Genomic DNA, 6105 nt, shown 5'->3' on the forward strand with positions numbered 1-6105 from the left:
GCCAAAGTTAACCGCTCTGTAATTCCCATTGACCCGCCAAGCCCAATCACCAGGGTCTATCCCCTTCTTGCATTTGGCCTTGACTAAGGGATATATAACAAGGGCAAAAGCTTAAACATTTTCCCCTCTGCTTTGGTGATACCCTCCCCTGCATCCATAAGTCAGCTGGTGTCATGCTACATAGAGCACTGGGCTTAGTGCCAGGAAGTCCTGGATGCAGATCTAGCCTCAGACATTTACTAGTCGTGTGAATGTAATAAATCGCTTGATCTCTCATTTACTTCAGTTTCCTCATCTGTAGAAAAGGGATAATAAAAGCACCAACCTCCCCAGGAATGCTGTGAAGATCAAATGCGGTAATAATTGTAATCACTTAGCACAGGACTCCCTCTCTCCCTCCCTCCCCTTCTTTACCTCAGTCTCTGGGAGACAGGGCTCAGACTTGACACAGGTTCTCTATAGATTTGTCCCAATGAGTTCACATCTGAAAGGGGCCATCATGGGTCCCCTCAGCTGTCAGAGGAGGATTTGTAAAGTCCTTCCTTGATCCTTGGGTATTGGTGCCCGGCTAGCTCTAAAACCTGACATGGAGAGCACTTCCAGGCTCCTGGATTCCTGAGATTTCAAGACTCAAAAAGTCATCATCTCCAGTCTCTTTACCCAACACGAGAGCAGATGCTGAGGTGAAGACCAAGGGCCTGGAGCTGGGGTTTCAGGGCACTCTCTCTCACTAGACACCATTAGCCAAGAGGAGATCCAACAAGAGGCAGAGAAGGCCCAGGACCACGGTGCTTTGGGAAGGTGCCCCCGATTCCAGTTCTGCGATACCAGTCACTCTATGTGGTGTCCAGCAGAGTGGAACCAGTTCCAGAATGTCTACAGACATTCCAGAATCTCTGTGAAAGGCTTTGTGTCCAAGAGACATTGTCTTGACCATCCTGTACGTAGACTTACAGCCTCTTCCAAGTAGGAAACTGTATTCACCCCATTCTGCACACACTCTATCAGTTCAGTTATAGTCTGTAAATGAAAAGAACCCAGAACTTCTGCTTTGGGTCCTCGGATTGGCAAATATGATAATGGGCTGTAGTGTCTGTTCAAAGAAAGGCCCTTTAAAAAGCTAGGGATGAAGCGACCAATTAGTTCAGCCTTTTTTGGAAAGAACCTTGGACCTATTCCCAGGTCACTAAACTGTTCATCCATTTTCACCCAGCAATCCCATTATTAGTCATATAACCCATGGGGATCAAAGAAAAAAAGGCTCCTATGCACAGATACTTAGAGCAGCTCTGAACCTGAAATGATGGGCTCCCCATCCATATGAAAGCTAACAAGGAGTTATGGCAGGCCTTTGTACCAGTATGGAGGGACACAGGAAGGTCACATTTCATTTCATTACAAGTAATGTAATTGCTTCATTACAAGTAAAAGATCTTATAATGAAAAAAGAAGTCAGAAAAAACAGTCTGGTTGGTACTTGTTTGAAGAGCCCCCTGAACTTGTTTTCTTGAGCTGCCCTGTTTTCCAGACATGAAGCTTCTTAAAGTAAAAGTAACACAGCACTGATCTTTTGCAACCGAATTCCATTAAGCATTAAGGCCTTGCAGCCGAGCTTGGGTCTGGCTGATCTGCCCAAAGCAATCAACTTTTATGTGGCCCGGACTCTTTCAGATAAATGGAGATCCTCCATGACCCTGCTTCCTCTGCTCCCCTCCAACTACTGTCCCCTTCCTCCTCTCATACCACTTCCCTCTGGGAGGGAACTCTCATCCCAGGAGCCTCCCCCTTTTTGGAATTCATAAATATTCCAAATTTCCATTGGTACTTTGAACTTCTTGTTCTTGTTATAGGGAGTTTCGGCATGCAGGTGCCTTTCTCTTGTGATAAATCAAGTTACTACCCATATCTTCAGTTTCAAGTATATATAGGTTGTTACAGAGTTAGAAGCAGGTAAGTCATATTTTTTAATTACAGAAATTTAGTTGAGGAAAAATTCATAATGAAATGAAATTTAACCTGTATCAAAAATTTAAAATTCAGGGTTTTGCTGACTTGATTTATCCACAAAGCAGATTAGGACACTTATCCTTCCAACATCAAGAGTGTTGGCAAGAAGCATCACCAAGATCTTTTGGGACCTTCCAGGAATAAAAAGTAAAATTGCCCCTTAACAAAAATGAATTAAAATAAAGGAAGAAAAGAAAGAAGGAAGAAAGAAGAAAGACCCATTTGTCATATAAGGTAGATGCCTCTTCTCACTAGGCAACCTATTCATGAGAAGAAAAGGGAAAAAAGAGGTAGGGTAGGTTACGATTTCCCTTTAGAAACCACATTGTCTCATATTTTAGTTTCTTGCCTCTGGATCTATTTCTTGATTCCTTCTCCCACATGACTTCTAGAAGCTTCAAAGTCACACTTCCATGTTTTGGGTAGGATAACAATCTGTTGAAATCTTGACATTACCATGGCTTGTAATCAAGGTATGATAGATTTCCCCCGAAAGTTCCAAATGCAAACCAGGTCATCCCCTGATCCAGACACGATCCGCTTTCCACCAGTGACCAGCATAGGGCTCAGGCCCCTCTCTTTGCTGGTCTCATACCATAAGCATCTGGTCCAGGTGCAGCAAAAATGTATCTACCATTTGGGGATAATTTCCCCAGAGTCACAAGAGGATGATCACCATCAATAAATGTTAACTATTGACCTGATGCTATACCCCCGATTCAGCAGAGTCCATCATGGCATCATGGCTACACCATTGTAGGGGGAAAAAGAGAAACTGAGCCCAAAACATATTTATTAGAGGAGTCCAGCTCTCCTCCAACCAAGTGAACTTGAGACCTCCCTCTCCATCTGAGGTGTCTTTCCTCAGGGCTCTATTTTTTTTTAGGATTACAATTATGCTAAAACTAGAACAGCATTTCGTTGATGACCATATAATGTCTAGACTAAAATATGAATATCAGCAGGGTCAGGAGGTTGCAGAATTGTCAATGCCGGCAATATTTCTATTGACTAGGTGATGAGCTAGCCTTTGAATTGGGCAAGGGGACATAGCGCATCCTGGAGAACATCTCAGGGAAAGACTTTAGGGGCTTTCCATCATGCCAATGTGGATTGTGGGTGAAACACAACAGGGATACTCCATGTCAGTGTCCTCATGATCCTGTAGTTAGACAAGTAGACCTCATCCCTGGTATGCAAGTAATTTCCATTATATAAGCATGAAGTCTGCAAAAAACCTCTACCAGAATCCGTATTCCTATATGACTTATACAATAAATTATTTATACTTACTATTAAATAACTGATCAGGTAAACATTAATAAATGAATAATTATTAATCATTATTGTCCCCCATAAGATCACAATGGAATGATTAATACTGATTCAGGTTTGAGTAAGGGTCCCCAATAAACCAGAGTCCATCATAATTTCACATCCTGTATTCTTTTTGCTGTTCTTAGTGTTCAATCATTTTTAGTCATGGCCGCTTCTTCACGACCATTTCTCTTTTCTTGGCAAAGAAACTGCAGTGTCTGGCACATAGTAAGTGATTAATAAATATTTACTGACTGACTGGTCAATGCTCTACTTTAAAAAAACTAATATTTAAAAACCAATCATAGAACTTTATCTGGATTAAATTTATACAATTTCACCCAACAATCAAGCAAGTCAAAAGTGAGAGGTTTGTACTACTGGAAATTTGACATTTTATCTATGCCTTCATGCAAGTCAGTGACAAAAATATCAAATCTCTGGCAGGAAGGAGATTCCCCCAGGCTCTATCTTAGAGACCACCTTCCCTGCTGAAGTGACCCCATCCACTACTGCTAGTCTATTATCCTATCAAGAAAGAAAATGAGGTTCACTTGGCTGTGCCCAGTTTGCATTTCTCCTGTTCTCTTACATGATCTCATCACATATAAAGAACACACTTCATTCCAGGGGGGAGGGTACCTTCTGGAAGCTAGATTTTGTCGCCAGATCAAATGATCATAAAGAAACACAATGGAACCTTTTAGTTAGGTATAAAAGTGTGATTTTCCCATCTGCTTTTGGAAAATCTTTCCTATTTTATTTTCATTAAAAAAGTAGTACAGTTTATGGCATGTAAGTAGGTAGGGTAGAAAGGTAAATAGGTAGGTAACTAGATGGGTGAAAGGCATATAGAGAGAGACAAAAAATACATATATAGGCAGATCAGGTATACAGACAGATATAAGGAAAGCTAACATTTCTGTGGCACCTACTATGTACTAAGAACTTTACAAATATTTTTTCAATTGATCTTCCTAACTCCCCTGGAAAGTCAGTGCTATTATGCCCATTTACAAATGATCAGAGAAGTTAAATGACATGGCCAGAATCATACAAATAGTGTCTAAGGCCAAATTTGAACTCAGGTCTCCTGACTCTAAGCCCTGTACTCTATGCACTGCTCCACCAAGCTATGAGAGAAAGAAGAGAGACAGAGAGATGAAGAGACAGAGAAAGAGGGAAAATTAAGAGATGTTCTTAAATATGTATAAAAGTATTGCACATGTTTAACATATATTGGATTACTTGCCATCTAGGGATGGGGATGGGCAGAAGGGAGGGAGAAAAAAATTTGGAACACAAGATTTTGCAAGAATAAATGTTGAAAACTATGCGTATATTTTGAAAATAAAAAAATTTTAAAACGAGAGATGTTTTAGCCAAACCAGGGGAAGGTCTGCAACAAGGACTCCTTGGCTGACTCAGCTGAGCTCAGCATCCCAGCCTTGAAGTTGCCTGTCATGGCTGGCCAATCAAGCATCAGGGAAAGAATCAGAACATGATGTCAACACTCCTTTGTCAATTAAATCTGGAGGATGATTTCAGTGCCATTTAAAGGAGGCAGGGAGAGGTAAGCTGTTCCCCCCACCGTCACAAGCCGTCTGCATAGTGGAACTGGGAAGTTGATGGGCACTTCTGTTCCCCTGTAACATCTTGATTGGAATGCAGCCTGGAGAGAGTAGGATATCCCTCTCCTCCTTTCCCTCCCTGGAGTAACATCTTCTGCCTTTCTTCATCTAGGGATGCCATGGATAGAGTATACCTGCAATCAGGAAGTTCAAGCCTGGCCTCAAACCATTTCCTAACGAGGTGACCCTGCACAAGACAAACTGTAAAATATCATACTATCACTTCTCTCTCTACATTATTGTGAATGTTAAATGAGTTAATAAGTTTTCGTAAAGTCCTCAGCATAGTGTTTGACATATAGTAGATGCTTCTGCTTCTTCCTCCCCCACCTTCCTCTCTCTGAATTTCTTTCTTTCCCCCTCTTTTCTGAGTAGCTATCAGAATCTAGTGTTCCCCACACATCTGAAAGACCCTGAGTTTGATCCATACGCTGACCACCTAAAGGTAGAAGTTTTCTGAAACAGTGTGCTTTTCAGTGATAAAAGAGGATTCCATGATGGAGCCAAAGATCCTAGGTTTAAATCCTGCCTATTTCTTCAGTTGTAAAAATGGGGGTGGGAAAGGTTGGACTAGATAGCCTCTTGAGGTCCCTTGATTGATGTTAGAAATGTTAAAGAGATGACAAAATTGGCTTATGGTTCAGCAGCTGTTTGTGTTCCGTTAGTTGATAGTGTTATTTTTGATATTTTATGATACTTTATGATTACTTTATGTTAGTTGATAGTGTTATTTTTGATACTTTATGTTACCTTATGATAAGCTCACTGTAATCATGCAAGCCCAGGTGACCAAGGATCCCATGAGATTATGGTTTCTGTTGCCATTGAATGAAATGAAGTCCACTAATTTATTCTTTCATCTTCTTGAAGAAGATCTGGGAGTTGTTACTGCAATTTATTTATGTCACCAGCATTATCTGTGCTAGTGTGGTTTTGTTTCTCACCTGTTTCAGAGATTCCATAAAGTATCAACATTAAATGGACATTTGTGGAATCTAATGTAAACAGCCTAAAGTCATCTGATTCTTCGCCCTTTGCCATGCTTTTGCCACTATTCTGGGGAAAGGGGAAGGGAAGGCGCACACAGGAGCAATCCTTTATCACCTCGGTAACATCTCTTGTTCGTGTTTACTGCATACCTGGCAATTTA

Source organism: Antechinus flavipes, chromosome 3 (assembly GCF_016432865.1).
Source record: "Antechinus flavipes isolate AdamAnt ecotype Samford, QLD, Australia chromosome 3, AdamAnt_v2, whole genome shotgun sequence".
Classification (NCBI taxonomy): Eukaryota; Metazoa; Chordata; class Mammalia; order Dasyuromorphia; family Dasyuridae; genus Antechinus; species Antechinus flavipes.